Genomic DNA, 18,720 nt, shown 5'->3' on the forward strand with positions numbered 1-18,720 from the left:
GGGGTGGACAAGTTCACGTATCTCGGATCCAGTTTAAATACCCAAAATAAGACAGCAGAGGAGATAAAAATTCGCCTTATCTCCGGGAATAAATGCTGGCATGCCTGCAAGCGACTGGTGGGGTCGAAAATTCTAGGCTGAAGAAGTAAACTTCTAATTTATAAAACAATTATAAGGCCAGTGGTTACTTATGGCTGTGAGACTTGGTGCTTAACTCAAAACGAGGAAAACAAATTAGCTGTCTTTGAGCGCAAAATACTCCGCAAAATCTTTGGACCCACGTTGAAAAATGGGAACTACAGAATAAAAATGAACCACGAGTTGGAAGAGCTGATTGAACAGCAAACAATCATAAGATACTGTAAGTCCCAAAGACTACGATGGGCGGGACATGTGGAGAGAATGCCTGAAGTTAGAGCGCCAAGGATCATGACGAAGTGGCTACCCCAACGGAAGAGACCCAGAAGCCGTCCAAGAAGGAGATGGGCTGACGCCGTAGAAGTGGACTGGCTTCATATAGGAAGACCCGGTAACTGGAGAAGTGTGGCGAGAGACCGGAGTGAGTGGAGAGCGGTTGTGGAGGAGGCCAAATCCCACCCCGGGATGTAGCGTCGTGGAAGAAGAAGAAGAATCATTAAATATTGAAAAAAATTACTTGCCAATAGAATAGTTACATATTTTTAGATTAAATCATCTTTAAACCGTCTACTTTGACACATACAACGGCTTAACTCATTTAGTGCTAACACCGCAACTGGCGCGTTTGGAGTACTTGGCCATTGGATATAATTAACGTATTATTTAAATGTGGTAATTAAAAGGTTAACAGTGATTGTGTTAAAAAAACGTCCATTGCAATCTGATCAGTACAGGTCACCCCCCGCGTTGATTCCGGATGATACGATTCGAACACTTTTAAATATGAAAACACCTTTTACATAAACTAAACAAAATTATTAACAATATAAACGTCTGTCATAGTATAAAAAAGTAATGCAGATATGTAAGAAAGACGAAAGAATGCTAAAACGGTAAAATCAAGATTAATTATTTAATTCTCATTATCGGGGCGTGTGATCGTGCTCTCACGTGGATCTGACTCTGATCATTGAAACTTAAATCTATATGATATATAAAATGGATATCAGTAGAATATAAAATATTTTAAATAAGAAAGCCTTATATATATATATATATATACATATATTAGTAATTAGAGCACCAAGTATGATCTAAATAATATGTACATGATGAAATACTGCAGATGTAAACAAAACACTGTAATTTAAATAGAATAATTATTAAAAGATAACATATTAACACATATTTATCTAAAAGTAGAGACATGATATTATCTAACAATGTAGATTCGTTATATATGTTTGCAGATATAGAGAAATTATAAAAGCGTTATAGATACAAAGATACGTATGTACGTCATTCGGTATTCAATAATTCTATAAAAATTCATATGAAGCTACTTGTCATGCTGAATTTAAATTCAGATGCCGTCCGAGCGGCAACCGTCAAAGTAAACTGTTTATAACGAAGAGATCTATCCATCTGTCCAGTAAAGGTTAAAGTGACGGAGTCAAAGGTATATGAAGCCCTTCTCTTCTACAGCAGTTTTGCAGTGGTGTAAAATAGAAAATCAATCTTGTGCCTTTTTCTAATTGCTCATCGCTATATCTGTTTTTTGATTAGATATATTTGTAATGTGATACGTCACACATTAAATAAAATTAATAAAACTGAAAATACATCCATTTTACTCCGAGATGCAAAAAAAATATTTACATAGTTTATCCTGCTTGACGTGTCTGCACTTATGACGTAAAATTGATATACCTCAAAAAATGTGATCGTACGCGCATGATTCCACTCATTGTGACAATTTCTGACAAGTGACACATATCAAAATAAAAGTAGCATAAAATATATATTAAAAATCGATCGCGGCTTAACGAATTTGCGCTCGCCGAGGTCGCAGTGAACGAGGGTTACCTGTACTAACTATTTTTCTAATTTATTTTTAAACAATATTTATTGATTAACCGATTTCGCAAATAGCAATACAAATAATTAGCTACCACTACAATATAACAGGTGTCATTTGTAATAACAGCAAATAGGCTCAGTTCTTATAAGATTACTTAGAAGACGTGTAGTTAGGTATAGTACATTATATTATAAAAAATATTACCTACCATACGACGAGATAATATGAAAAAATACTTTACTTTACAATATATAAAACGTATTTAATTAAATTGATATTATATTATAAAAGATTAACCTTTGACTCTTTTCCATGGAAATTTAAGCCGATTCATATAATTACTATTTGTCTATGGACCGTCTTTCTTTTACTCTCTCATAAAACGGTTCATTATTAACAGGTGAATAAAGTATTTAAACAGTTTTATACTTCATCGGTATTACTTCTTTTTATATTAATTTGACGTAAATACATATCCCCACTTTATAAACTAAGAATATTCATGTTTAATAATTTACAACAGGATTTGAAAGGGAAAGCTCGCAATCGCATATCATGACGCGCTTTTGCAAAAATATCTAACCAAAAAAATGGAATTTTTATTACTATTCTTCAATAAATTTAAAGCTTACAATCAACATAATAGTTTAATAGTTAAATTAATAGTATCACGATTGCTTTTCCATAGTTTATGTATGTTTGCACACTTTTTAAGAGGACTAAATCCGTTACTTAGGCATTTAAATACTCACATCATAAATAAATATTTTAATCCATGTGAACGAGTAATGTAAATTCAAATGTATTTATTTACATATATAGTTAACTTTACAAGTTATAAGATCAAGATGTTTACAACATGACATTAAAACCAAAGAAATAATATTACAACAGTATTAAAAAACAATGAAATATAATCAATATCAGTAAAAGAGTAAATACTAAAATTATGAGGTATAGGTTCTAGGTAATGAGCTAATTAGACTCTTTTTTTCACCTAAGTCATCTTCACGTACATTGGTGGAATATATCAATATCCGAAGCGATTTGGTTGAAACAGTTATTACCCGTTCAATAGACATTACCAATGGCAGGTTAGTTCTGCACTTTGGGAGAAAGAAACAACTGATGTTCCCGATTTCCAAGATGAGTGACACAGAAGTCAAGAATGCCATAGAAAAGTATGCAGCCAAATATAAATATCCCCGATAGATTTATCAATAGGTTATAGATACCTACATATTGTATATTTCTTCTGTGACTTTATTGGAACATAATTTATTTCAAATACTGATATTCCACTCAAATGCGTTTTTCATTTTATTTACAGAAAGATGTAACATACAATTTTTAAGCACACGTATTTAATTATAAATCATTTTGATTTCGGACGTCACTAGCGAATGCTGTTTACACATTTCAAAAAGCTCACGTTTAGCTAGCTTAATCCATTTAATTCTACGCGTGGCTTCTAACGAGCTTAAAACTCTTGCAAATAATACAAAAAATGTGCCTTTGAGATTATGCAATTGGATTATAGAGTTTAAAAAAAAATCACTCATAAATCACGGAGGACTACGCGTGGTAGTTGATTTTTTAAAATTGTTTTTTAACAATAAATGTTTTAATGCCATAGGTCACAAAGGTCATAGTGTAAAAGTTAAGTAATCGTATATATTTTTTTTAAATTGAGGTATCTATACTCTGTATGTAAATAATAAATTCACATTATATGGAACATTAAACTTATATAGTGATAACTAAGTACTCAGTACATATATCATACAATATAAGACTTACAGAAAGTGTGCGGGTTGTCCATTTTGCGCGGGGTAAACTAGAATAGATGGGGCAGCTATCTCTTGAGATCCCAAAGGAGATTTAGTCTTCATGGCTCGTCTTAGTAATAGGACAAGTAGGTATAAGATTACTCCGCATACCAGCAAAGCCAAAACAACAGGATCTATTAAAAGAAAATACAATCAATATGTCTTATTCTAACAAGAATAGACATTCAATCAAACGACGCTCAGTATAAAAATTATATATATATATATATATATATATATATATATTATGTGTGTGTGTACTTCAGAGCGAATGTGCTACAAATTCTATCATATTATATTTTAGAACTTATTCATAACAGAAATGTGAAATTTCAAAAACCGTACAACCGTGCAATAATATAGGACGTGCTTAAAATACATTTTTCGAAAGTTTTCTGTGACTTAAAATACACTGATTCTCAGGTACAGACATTTTTATACAATGTTTAAGGTTCAAATTTGTTTCATTATTTTTGCATTTAGTCAAATAACAGAAATTAAATTGAAAAAAAAATACACATTTACCTCAACTTTATTATATACATAATACCGATGTATATTGTCACCACATCGTAAACTAAAATCATGTATTTTAAAATATTTTATTTTTGAGATATTGTAATATCGAATTCCGTTGAAAAAATAATTGTTATAAATATTATCTAAAGAAGATACTTTTTAGTACGATTAGGGCATGTTTGTTTTAAATATTCTATTACTGACAACGCAGTACCTACTGGTAATTAGACTGACACTGAGTCTGACGGTCTTATAACAAGGAGTTGGCTGCAACTTAGATAAATATTGATATTATTTATTTAAGTGTTGTTACAAATAATGTTTAAAAATAAACATAACAGTGTAATAAACATTTTACCTTTTCCCAAATTCTGAGAACGCAGATCCGAGTCCCGGGCAATGCAACTTACACGGTGGGATTAATAGGTGTCAATACCTCGGTCATTCGAACAAGCGTTAATACGTTAATAATCTACTTTAATATTATAAACGGTATGCTGTCTGTCTTGATTTTTAAATTAATAAACATCTTTCTCCCATCAAATTGTGATTCGCCACAATTATATTGACAAATCTACTCGATAAATTTTATTTGTGTATTTCTTCAAAACTATGTAATATTTTGTCCCCCGGCATATGAGAAGATATTGCAGTGAATGTTTAAAATAATCAACGGTCTTTACGTGTGACTATAAAATATACGCGATTATAAGTAAATATAATATAATGCTTACTCATCCAATATAGCCAGTGTGTTGAATGAACCACCCTTTCGCTGACGACAGACGAAGCGGTTACGTCCTCAGTCCACGTAACATAACGGTCGTTATCAGTAACCACTGGAGGGTTATCACTTCCCATGGCACTCTCGATGTAAACCTCGCTATTGTCTTGGGCGTCGGTAAAACGCTGTTCATCTTGATGCCTTTCTCTCACTTGGCGCTCGTGAAACATCTGTCGCCGAGTTCTACGATCTTTCTCAGCTATCTTGAAAGCCAGCTGAAGGAACCAAGGGTGTGGTGGAGGATTCACTATATAATGTTCGGATTCCCTTTTCTTTTTCATACTTTTCTGGATGTCTTTTCTTTTTACTGATTATTTGTGTAGCAACATTTCATGGTATTCTGCAAAGAAAAAAAAGATTTTTTAAGTACTTATTTGAAAAACAATTTTCAAAAATCTAACCTTGTATTAGCAAATCAGATTAACAGTTTCAATTTCTAAGTTAGTAACAGTTTCTAATTTTACACTATTACGATCTCAGAATAGATTAAATCAGCATTAATAAATATTTTTAATTCAATCTACAACATTCTTCAACCCATCGTAAATATGTTCATTTGCTAAATTACATTAATATCTATTGAACGTGATCTAAAGTTTTTATAATTAAATCCAATTTTTAATTTAGAACTAGCACTTGTACCTAATATTAGTAGTATAACGAATAGTATATCAATGATTATACAATTATCTTTTTATCGCATGATAAATGTGGCTACATATCAATACCACATACATATTAGTACGTACCAGAACCTTAATACTTTTTTTTTAATTCGTTAAACCTATATATTGCATTAATAATACATATTTTTAAGTACATATGCTAACCAGAGGCAAAGAAATCATGTAAAATAATGTTGTAAAATCGTATTATCCAACGCAAAGCTCCTTTAGAATAACTTAGACAATATAACGTCTGAATGCTATAAGTAGAATGGATTGAAAATTCAAAATTGTATTGAAGAAACATGAGACAATTTCCATATGATGGCTTTTTTCTCAATCTAAATCAACGTTACGCGGAATTCTTTTTGACAGTTACATATTTTATATTCTATTCTATGATATGCGAAACACCAGCGAAACGTAAACAAGAGTTATGGTTTACGCATATATAATAATATATATCTTTGGATTATTCTACCACGAAGTCAATACTTCTTTGACTTTTTTATTTTACCCTACTGCATTCAAATCGAAAAAATCAATACGATACTAAGTACATACTATACATTTTTATTAATCTGTGAGTAGATGTTTTAGCCTGTAGTGAAATAATTTATTTTAGTTCATTTAATAATGACGAGATAATTTCAAAAATAATAACTGTTGATAATTAAGGCGAATCCTCTACGTACCAGAAGCACCTGGCGGGAAAAATATAAAGCTTGCAATTTGAGACATTTTTTTGATAATTTACAATTTAAACTATATTAATTAATAAATATGTACCTATCTTAAAACATTATAAAGAAAAATATTTTTTATTTTAAGGCGAAGTCTTCATTGAGCCTTTTTTAAAGAGGCGCCTAGCGGAAAAATACGAAGCTTGCAATTTGAGACATTTTTTTGGTAATTTACAATTTCAACTGTATTAATGAATATAAATAAAATTTATTTGATATAAATAAAAAGGATTTCAAGTTATACACATTTATATTTTTTATAAAAATCGATGTTTTTTAAAATAGATATAAAAAATATTAAAACTATGAATTTGTCAAAAATCGCTTAGGTGATGCTTAGAAAACTTAATAAACTAAATATTAATAATAAATATGACCATAAAATATATGTAATAATAGGGTGCGGATCGATAGAACAAATTCACATTTTATTACATTTTTTACAATTGTAAGTTTGTCTTTGACTTAAAATAAAAAATATTTTTATTTTTAATGTTTTCAGATACATATTTATTCATTAATACAGTTGAAATTGTAAATTATCAAAAAAATGTCTCAAATTGCAAGCTTCGTATTTTTCCGCTAGGTGCCTCTTTAAAAAAGGCTCAGTGAAGACTTCGCCTTAAGTCAAAAATAAAAATCGATAAAATATAAAAACTATTAATTAGTCAATAATCTCTACATGACATCGTAAAAAAATTAATAAACTAAATTTTAATAATAAATATGACCATAAAATAATATGTAGGTAATAATAAGATGGGATCCTTTTAAAATAATTATTAGTTATCTTTGACATAAAATAAAAAATATTTTTCTTTTTTATGTTTTCAGATACATATTTATTAATTAATACATTTTAAATTGTAAATTATCAAAAAAAATGTCTCAAACTCCAAGCTTCATATTTTTCCGCTAGATGCTTCTGGTAGGTAGACGATTTGCCTAAAAGCAAATGTAATAGAAAACGCCGTCGCGTCACCTTCTTCATGCCATTATCACAAAGCGCTCTATGTGACTAGGAGCATCTGTTGTTTTAGGCCTGGAAATGTCTCGAAAGCATCCACCTAATAATTCGGTTTCCACGCACTCAATTGTACATTTAACGATGTTTTAAATGTCATGATAAAATATGGAGAAGACAGTATAATATGGCAAACGATTCATGACAATCAATTTTGATTTCAAATGTAATATTTCGATGAAGATGATGAAGAATATGATGAGGATTTCCTGAGCTAATTACGTTATGAATATTCAGGAACGACACAATAAGCCAAAATATCGTATAACATAGTTTTGCGATGAGAAATACAATTTGCATTTAGACATTGCATCATAGCGTCCCCCATACAATAGAAATGCTCGACCACACTTCATTGAATTTTTATCGCAGTTATCAAACTTTTTGATGTGGAATGTAATGCATGGGTATTACATAATACAATGGAACAACTATATCTACAAATTACGTGAAAACCTGGTATGTAAAAATAATATGGTATATTATTTTTTATTTTAATTTATATTTTATAGTGATATTGTTGACTCATTTCATGTATGAACATCACAGAATAATGATATTAATAATAATAATATCCCATTGATCGTTTTCATATATAATATTGCTTCGTTATATGTGTGTATATAGGATGGATGATTTTTTTAAATCATTTTTTATATCATGAAGCAGCAAAGTCAGAATATACTTCTAATAACTATTTGTAGCATAGAATATCATTCTTAGGTATTTGATATAACGTTGTACTAAAAATGTATATATTACAAACTCATCGAACATTATTTCAGCGCACCTTCGAGACATCTAAAACATATTTTCAATCAAAACACCATTTTTTTCATATTTTGAACGACCATTAAAGCTTATTTTATATGCAGCGGTTTAGAATGCATATTATTTATATTTTTATTTATGCTCGCTTATGTCAGTAAAATTATAGAAATCCAAAAAAAATGTAAGTACTTAAAAACAATAAAAAATAACTTGACCGAAATTATTATATTTTATGTCAAATTTAATCAATTTATTACAGTGAAATAAAAATAATAAAGAACATAAAATTAATAATTGCTAAAAATAAATACAATCAAACTAAACTTAAACATACTTAAGCCTTGAACATGCGCAGATGCGATTTCTTTTAGTGCGCACGAATTACATATGGCTATTGTGAGTATTATTACCGCCTGCACTTACATCAATCCTATTGACATAATTGATTTCACGGATTTAAACGGACAGGTGTATATAATTCCAAGATATTTAGGTGAACAATCAGAATGTCAAGAACATGGCATACGTATTTACGTATTGAAAAGCGAAATAAATATGGTTGCTACAGTACGACTTACTTATTAGCACTTACCAGACTTTTATATACATATACTTATACAATATAATTGTATTTGTAATTTACTAATCTACCTACTTATTTTCTTATGTATTTACCTTGTAATCAGTTATTTTTAGTAGGTAGGTATGTATTTTTTAGAGTTTTATATGGACATTAATTTAATATCAATACTGTACGGCCGTCTATTTCCGATACATCAACTCACAGCTTCAATGTATCTACGTACAAATTTCCGGACACGGTATTTTAATACTAAAGTTCCCTTATTGTTACAGTCAAAATCTTTTAATGTTTGACTTTCAGTCCAACTTTCTCTAAAACATAATTAGGTAAATATTGTACGTTCTTTCGTTTACCTTTCTTTGATGACTCGAGTTGGTGCATCATTAATGTAGGCTTTTCAGATACACAGCCTTCATCGTGGATTTCTGTATACAGTTTCCTGTCATCGCTCGATGGATATTTATTTAACAAACTTTGTTTTTCATAGAATATACAAAAAATTAATTAGTTTGCCAACTAATTTACAATCAATTATTTGTATCTACTATTTTTGCAATAACTATATTTCTTTGTTTAACGGTTATCAATGATCACCGCAGCAAATGGATAGATAAGTAAAAGCAGGGCTCGAAATGAACTGGAGCGCAGTTCCGGTTCGTAAAATCTCCAAAATTATCGTTCCATCTTGTATATTATTGTATAACAATTAATAAATTCACTGACGTTTACATAGTATTCATTTATTTTTATACAATATCCACAAAATTAGATACTTAAATAATATGTTGATATTTTCGAACATTTATCTAACGCTCCGGTGTGAATTTTTTTCCATTTCGAGCACTGATTGAAAGGGATATTTTTATTGGTAATTACATCCAACCCGTTTAAGACTTTCAACAATCAAATAAGCAATAACTGATAAAAGACCAGACTTCGGTAAAAACCTTTTCATATGTCCTGATTTATCGGAATACTTAAAAAAACCAAAATAATTAATGGTTTCACCTAATATTATTCTGTTGGCAGAAAATCAAAGTAAAAGCTTTTATCCTTTTTTAGGTGAAGCTTATAATTTTATATCGCCGATAACTAAAAGATCATTGTCGTTGCCATAAAAGTTTATTTATTTAGGTACAATCTAAAAAGCTTTTATTTTCATAAAATATTCATTCTTTACCGCTCGTTAGAGATGAAACCTTTTGTCAATCGTTTTATATGGAACAAACATGCCCGAAATTCAACAAGTAATATCTAAAATGTTAAAGAAATATAATGAAAAAATATGAAATATTGACAACACGTGATAATAACATTCATGTTGAAACAAACGTCACAGTTCAATACATAAATCAGCAACCTTTTCAAATTGACGAGCCATATACAACTTCAAGTTTCAACAATAGCGTCACAATTTCAGATTATGTAGATACTATTCTGCCGGATATTTTCACCCAATTCTGAGAACCAATATAATATTTATACTTATTATTGCATTTTTTTCTTAACAAACAATAAAGTTATTTGACCCTGCCAGTCGGTACAAAGTGCATAGGTACTAAAATTTTACCTCATTTTCAATCGATCTATACTTATGTAATTGAGCACAATTTTATTGTGAGAGAATTGAATTTCAAAAAAATATGTTATTCTAATCAAGTACAGAATAGAAAACAAACATAATCGAAACTAAACATTCCGAATTAAAAAGTATTATTAAGTAAAAACCAAAATAATAAATACAAAAATTAAACATAGTTTGTACATAATTGTCTGTCTTTTATGACCGTTTTCTCTTAGCTAGGTTACCTATGTATGGCTACTTTAAAACTTAAGGTACAAATTCGAATTCAAGAATCAGTATGTGCTAGAAGAAATTTTATTCTTTCTAAAACTCTTGCCAGAAAATGTGTTTGTTTCCAAACGTGAATGCTTTAATAACAAATTTCCTATCTGTGTTCAGTCATAGTGGTACCTACGTTCGTCATTTCGCTGTATTTTTTGGATGGAAATCCAAATCTTCCACGTGTCAAACTCCGAAAGAATACGAATGAAAGTGTGGTTTTGTATTTATCATCAAACTGCAGATAACTGAAGATATGCAGCATACAACAAGTAGATTTTTATTTCTATACAAATTATAACTGAAATAATTCAATTTATAAGGGTCGTAAGTTATGTTAGTATGATAAACTATTTATAGGAGGCAAAAAATGGACGTATGGATCACTTACTGACCGTGGACCGCCGGTTGCCGACGGCTGATCTAACACGTGTATATTTAATGGTCTTACAATATCTACCGATGCTGGTATATTATATAGTTGTAATTTGTTTTGTTATTGTTTGTAATAATGAGATAAAACTGGACCTTACATATACGAAAACTCAAGCCTATTGTCTTTATCTCTGAATCCGAACGGTACCCGAAGCGTCACAAAAGGTTACAATACATAACAAAAGAAAATCTCTGGCGTGTGTTTCGCTCAATTGTCCATAAAACTTTTACGAAGAAGAATAAAAACAATGGACGTTTTATTGGGAAGATTCTATGGTGAAATTTACCCGTGAAACCTTTAAAAACACGATTTTACAACCATGTCCACCGTGTGTAAGAAATATGCTTAGCTAGGAATCATCTTTTTATGGTTATATCATCGCTTGTAATAGTAAAAAATGTATACTAGTAGTAATAGCACCTACGTCTACGTATAATTAAAAAAACCCCTAAAAATTAAATTCATGAGTTGTTTTCAGTATATAATTAACATTCCTTCGCGTACTTATTGTTTTCTTTTTTGAGAAAAATAATAACATAAAAAATAACGAATAACTAATTACTTTTTATTTTACAAATTAAAAATGCTCAGTTCATTATACATTTTTTTGTTTTTTTTTTTTAAATACTAACGATGGTTGGAGGCTTGCAATTTCCATCAATCTCACAAACTTTCGCCAGAATTTTTATTTTCATCAATCTTGTTCGGTTAATTGAATAATTACCAAAAAGAAACGCTATCTATAATTGAGTTACGAATTTCACATTGAGTGTTTTTTTTTCATCTTATATCTTAAAAGCTTCTATAGATAACCCAAAAAGATCACATTTTTTACATGTAAACAAATAGATTATAAGGAAAATAATTTGATAAATTGCGTAATATATTTTATATTTAAATATATAATATTTATGGATATTAGTTACTTACTCGTACCTTATTTTTATATCAATATGACGGGAATATTATATATTATAATCAATATTTATGGATCATAAAAAGTAATTGTGTAATAATATACAAGTATTATAAATATTGTAACTATTCGTTTAGATAATATTATAAATAAATTACAATGTTTTTCTTATACATTTTATTGTCTCCAATCTTATTAATGATACGCTAAATATCTCCCAACATGTATGTATCATTAACTACATGTATTTAAACTTTAAAGAGCTGAGTGTTTGCAGTGGTGGGTTTAGGAACATGGCGGTTGAAGGCATCGATTGCCTTTAAAACATACGAAATAAAAAACAAATGAAATTAAGAAAATAAGCTTGAGTTGGTTATATTGTGGACTCTTTTGTTGTTAGTTGCATGCATTCTGTTATGCTTTGGGTAATATTTTACAGTCAAATTGTGGGAAATACGCATATTTTTAAGATTTTGTTATAGGCAATTTATTAATTATTGTTTGACTGGTTTGAACTATTTTGAGGCCCCCTTTTATATCTTCTGACAAACCAATTGCGTCAAATAATATATTTTTGTATTCGCAATCAGACTGTTATCTGTCTGCTATAATAAATATGGAGGTAGGCTGTTAAGATTCGATATAAATAATGAATATTGCACACTATACTTTGTCAGTCATACGTATGTACGGACTTGTTTTCATTGAATTCCAGGTAGTGTTGATAGTTTTTTAAAAATAATTAAACCCAGCGGAATACCAAGCCACAATAGATAATAGTAAAAAAGTATAAGTATAAAATTATTCCATCAAAGCAAACATAGTTTTAGATATTTTACAGATACCAGAATATATTTTATCTATTATGATTTAGTTTAGGCAGGGCTTGAATTAAAAAAAAAACTAACCAACACCATCATAATATATTCTTAAATTAACTAAAACAAATAAGTATGACTGAAAAAATGTGAAAATTTGTTGTCGGATCGCCCATAGCGTACCCAAACTATTATGATTTGGTTTAGGCAGGATTTAATTTATATTTAAAAACTTACTAAAACTATCTACAAATTGTAGTCTTAATTCATTGAAAACAAATACGTATGATTGACAAAGTTTAATGTGCACTATTAATGTCAAATCTTAACACCCTACCTCCACCCTTTGCCAGTGGTATATTATGTTATAATATGAGATTGAATACTACGAAATATTATATTGATATTAGTTTCTTTCTGCGTTATCAGTCCCTGAAATATTTCTCCTATTTTTACGAGTACGCATGTGTAAAAAGGTTGGAAAATACTGATTTAGACGTCTAAAGTTATAACCAACCACATATTAAATCAAATTAGTGCAAATTAAAATGAGTGTTAACTCGCCAAGAATGAAATCCAGATTTATTTAGATTTTTTACGGTTAGCTCATCGCAAAACCATAGACAGAAATAATATTGTACCTATACCTATTGATACGGTATTATATTCTACATTCGTTTTTTGATAGCTTGTCAGGATATTATATTTTGATATTCTACCTACAGAAATGAATAAATTATTATTAAATTTACAACCGAAGTACACGTGTCGATCGGAACACTCGTTCATGTTTCGCATAAAAAGTAAGCCATCCCATAAATCTTCGATGTATAAAGCAATATATGAAACAGCGTACAGTATTTTAATGCGAAATCATTCAAAAACTCGCGCTTTTATAAATGCGAAAATCGCACATCAGTCAAGTCACGGCCGTATCTATATAGGCAGTGGCGGCTCGACAACTTTCTAGTTGGTGAGGTTTAGTCATTAATTATTAAATATATACACCTACCTACTTTCTCATATTATACATTGTGTATCAAGCTTTTTATAATAGATTTTATTAATGGGATATGAGTAGGGAATCCAATCCCGAGCTAAAATTCTGATCCCGGGATTTCGGGATTATAATTTGACAATCCCGGGATCGGCATTTTTCTCCATTGTTAATATAAAAATTTTATATTTACAAATAACATTGATAAACTCGGTCAAAAATAAATCTAGTGTAATTTATACTATTTAAGACATTTATTGTTAATATTGTATACGTTCAATCTTGGAAATACATAAGTTTAATGGAGTAAATAATATTGTAATATAAATAATAATGTGAATTAATTATGAGATTGCTTTTTCTAATAGTAAAAACTTAATGAATGGGTTAGCGATATTTAAAATAGTAAAGCAAATCATGGTGTACTTATGGCCTTTCCGCTTCATAAATCTAATTAGTCAGCCAAATATGAAACTGCCGTAAAACGTATGAGATCACGGTGGAATTACTTTATTAATAGTGCGAAGCATTGCTTTTTCCAATCTTTCTCATTTTTATCAATTTATGTGATAAAATAAAATGAATCGGAAACTTACACATGGGTGTAAATCGAACTTCATTCAAACTCAGTTTATTTGTAATGTAGTTATGTGTAGTATTGTATAAAAATTGATAAAAAATCAATCCCGAAAGTCTCGGGATTATGTTTATCAATCCCGGGATTCATAGGTATCGAAAATAGCTCGGGATCCCGGGATTGGAATCCCTAGATATAAGTATTTTTTCCGAATAAATAATATGACTGTATGAGTCGTTAGTTAATCACATCTAAAAAACGTTTAAAAATATTAATTAAATTAATAATAATAATTAGTACCTACCTATAGACTTTTTTTAGACTAGATAGTTTTTAATAACGACATACAGCGAGTTTTTTTACTCACCTAGGAGTTATTTGATTTAAATCAATCCCCAGTATGCGTATACTAACGCTAATGCGTTCGCATCCTTTGTGAGACGAGATTTGTACGACGGCGACGGGATGGGGCCGAGTCATCCCCCGGTCAACGAAAAATATACGCCATAGCTATCTTAATTTGTACATAGGTTTCACCGTGAAATAAAGCATATTTAATTTAATTAATTATTATAATACCGCGTAATCATCATTATGTTATTCCATAATTTACAATCATTACTTTATATATTTGTATAATAATAATAAATATCTCTATAAAATAGTGACGGGTTTAGACGGAGAAAATAAATAATTAAATAAGTAGTTCATGTAATCATGTAATGAAGTAGATATATGAGCCTTTGAAAACTAAAGTGGTGTAAGTCACTTTTTGCACATTTTGAGTTTACACCATAAATCGATAGATTGAGCATCATTCTGTCTTGTACAAAAGCGGTGTAAGTGTAATTCAATTATTTCTCCATATATCGCAGTAACAGTCTAAAAGTGGCCAACCAAACAGCTACAGCATTTTACAGAGTAGTGGTTGTTGGTATCGCAGTCAGATACGTCGTATTTCACCATATTTTTTTTAAATCTCTGAAGACAGGACGTATAATCGACGACATCGGAAGAAGTTGACGAGTGATTTTTAAGCCAAAATACTTCATTTCTTTATCAAATGTTTTAATAATCATGTTTATTCGGTTTTTTATTCTTAATAAATTTATGAAAACATTTTAGTCAAATTTATTCAATGTTCATTCTCTGATGATAGGTGCTAATGTTGAAGGTAGGTTTAGATACATACAAAAATGGTGTAAATCATTGAAATAAAATATTTTAGAAAAAGCGTTGAAAGCAGAAGTGGTGTAATTCATTTTGACAGTAAATAAATGATACATTTTCCAATGTATTCAGGTTAAATTAGTCACTATTAGTTAAAGATGCTGTTTATAAGTAGATTGTGCAAAAGACATCAACGTTTCTCTATTACACCACGCTTTACAGAATTTTTACTAAAACCCCAATTTCTGGAAATTGACCTTTTTTGACTTACACCACTACAGCTTTCAACGGCTCATATTATGTCCAATAATAAAAATATATTACGTATATTTTTGACATGATATGGATGTGGGGTTGATCCCTACGAACCTTTAAGGTAGAGTCGCCCCTGTATTCAGGTCATGTAGGTACATATTATTTGCTTTTTCTTCCACCACCTGCTAAGTTGCCACGTCATCCATTATGCGGCGTATTGAACGTTAGACGTCATTAAAAGTTATACTGTATCCCAGGAACAAAGATATTGGTTAGCGTGCACTAAAGTGTGCGTGATTCTCATTATAATATAATATATTACGGTCAATACTGAATAAGAAAAGACCTTCTCGTTTTCCGTAAAATATCGAACATTTTTGAAGGTTGAGAATATTTCTCTCGTAGATACCAAGCTGCAATACCGGTTTGCAAGGCGCAAGCGGCGATAGCTGAAAAATCTAATAGATAGAATTGGTCATTATTTTAATTTTGACATAACCTCTGTAGAAAGCAGGGTTGAAAATGTAACCGGAACCGAACCTTGTAGCTCTGAAAATCTCTTAATTATTTTTGAGCCGGCACCGGGACAGAAAAGCCCGAAAGGAAATGAGTTCCGGAGGTTTTATTATTCTATGTTTTTCCGTAATCATTCACTAATTATTTTTATTGTATCTTTCTTTTGCCTGTCTTATCTATGTAATATTATACTTTTTTATGTTTTTTGTTTTTTTCTCAATTTTTTTAAACGATTTTTAATAACTCTCCAATTATATTCATTACAACTCTATTTAATATTTGATCTAATTTAATTTGATTTAATATGCTTTTTGTGTCCGCCTGTTATTGGGACCATCACATATTATTTTTTTCTATATCATATTCATATCTCGGGGGTCTAGGATCATAAGGGCGAAACTACAATAATGGCTGTTTTGAGTTAAATATTGCATTGTCTTGCTAGAACGCAGTTCTATCATATGTACAAAGATGAAACTCGTACGTATAGCGGTTTGCCAGATATTACTTGGCGTATCTACAAATCCAGATGGAATTTTAATGTCATATGGGTGAATGTCCTCTTACACCTGTGTGACTCTGACATTAATGCCAATTAATCAAGGACACTTCGATGTAAGCGGCGTTTCGCTTTTATGTCACTGACATAAAGTTTAGTTTATGGAAGTTCCGTAATTTTTAGTTTGGCGTAAGTTGTCAATTTGACTTAAGTAAACACTTGTTATCGGTTCATATTTGCATATCAACAATGTTTTGGAGAGGTAATGATTGTGGATTTCTTTAAACAGAACCAACGTACAAGCATGCGAAGTAAGTAATTACTTATGTATATTTAAGTTATGTTATTTCGACTCCTAACCGGTCAAATTGTTTTTAAATGTAATCTGATTAAATATTTATATACTTACAGCATCATTATAAATCATGTTTTTGCAGATCGAAATACAGAATTGGAAGACGAAGAACTGAATGTTTTGAACTCAAATCATGATGTACCAGATACTCGTAATACACCGACTAATGATTATAATTTCAAGGAGAATAACTCTGATAAACAGTTAACCCTGATGAAATATTATAATGAATTGTTCATTTGTTCAGATATGGCTTTATCCACTAGCTGATTGTATTAAAAATACGATGTTTTTTCTCAGACATGCATATTATTATCTTAGGAGTTACTTCGTGGTTGCAGAGCTCAAGATAATATTTTCGAGAGTTTCTCCCTGATACGTTACCAGGATGGCCAGCAAAATGACTAATGGAAAATAATGCTGAATATTCACTCATCATAAAATACAGAATTGAACTCTATTATGTATTATGTAATTAATATTTTATATTTTTTTTAGAAAACCGGATTCAAAACTCCAGCCTAAATATAACGCAACACTTTCCCTCACTGCGAAAAAGATATCAATGGGCATTATTCAGGAATAATATCATTATTTTTACAATTGCTTAAAGTTGTCAAATCTTGAAAATAATTAGGAAAACATGGATGAAGAAGATACATAACAAAATTATGTATATAGTTAGATTTAGGAATAGAATTTGATAAAAGATATTTCGCCTATGTTTGTATTATCTATATTGTATTAAGAACAAATATTTACCAGTAACCTTATTTGAAAATATTTTGAGAGACAAAAAGGCGAATATCTCCCATTAATTATATTTTATTTTTTTCCAATCTAACTAATGTCTAAAATGACGATATTGATGCTCTACATTACTCTTAGGAATATGCTACAACAGCTTTAATTTTTTTTTTTGTATTTTTACAGTGTGAAATTGTTTTTTTTAACAATAAAAACTATTTTACCATATTTTCCCATTTATCTCAGTACAGTGTTTTTGTAGTTTCGCCCTTATGATCCTAGACCCCCGATTCTATCCTGTGTGATTGATTCTGTTGGTTGACCTAAATAATTAAAAAAAGGACTGCTGGATCTATTCTCAAACATAATTATCAATTATCTCCCAAGGGAAAGTGCCGCCCTAAAGCAAATTTAGAATGCCATCCTTTTTTTATTTTTAGTTAAAAATTGTCTGCAAAAATATCAGTTAGGTAACAGATAAATAAATATCTACACCAAAATTTTTAAATTGACATACACACTATCTATTAGAAATAAGAAAATTTCTAAGAAACTCACTATTAAACAGTGGTGGTATTAAGTGCGTAGAGGTCTGTGGTACTGACAGGTTTGAAAATTGTGAAAATATTACCTTTGCGATAAACCACCATGGCAATATGTATCACAATGGGCAT

General features: G+C 30.0%; 1 long non-coding RNA gene across 1 annotated transcript in view; it reads right to left on the reverse strand.

Moving 5' to 3' along the window:
* Nucleotides 1-3,818: 3,818 nt before the first annotated feature.
* The window catches only part of LOC147067991 (uncharacterized), a 72,746-nt gene continuing 57,844 nt past the window's right edge, over nucleotides 3,819-18,720 (reverse strand). The window contains exons 2-3 of the long non-coding RNA XR_015071399.1: nucleotides 5,082-5,471; nucleotides 3,819-3,962 (exon numbers count right to left, since the gene is read on the reverse strand). This is a non-coding gene — a long non-coding RNA (uncharacterized LOC147067991). The remainder of the gene's footprint in view (nucleotides 3,963-5,081; nucleotides 5,472-18,720) is intronic.

Source organism: Rhyacophila brunnea, unplaced genomic scaffold (genome assembly GCF_057557595.1).
Source record: "Rhyacophila brunnea isolate RB1 unplaced genomic scaffold, BYU_Rbru_1.0 scaffold_3, whole genome shotgun sequence".
Lineage (NCBI taxonomy): Eukaryota > Metazoa > Arthropoda > Insecta > Trichoptera > Rhyacophilidae > Rhyacophila > Rhyacophila brunnea.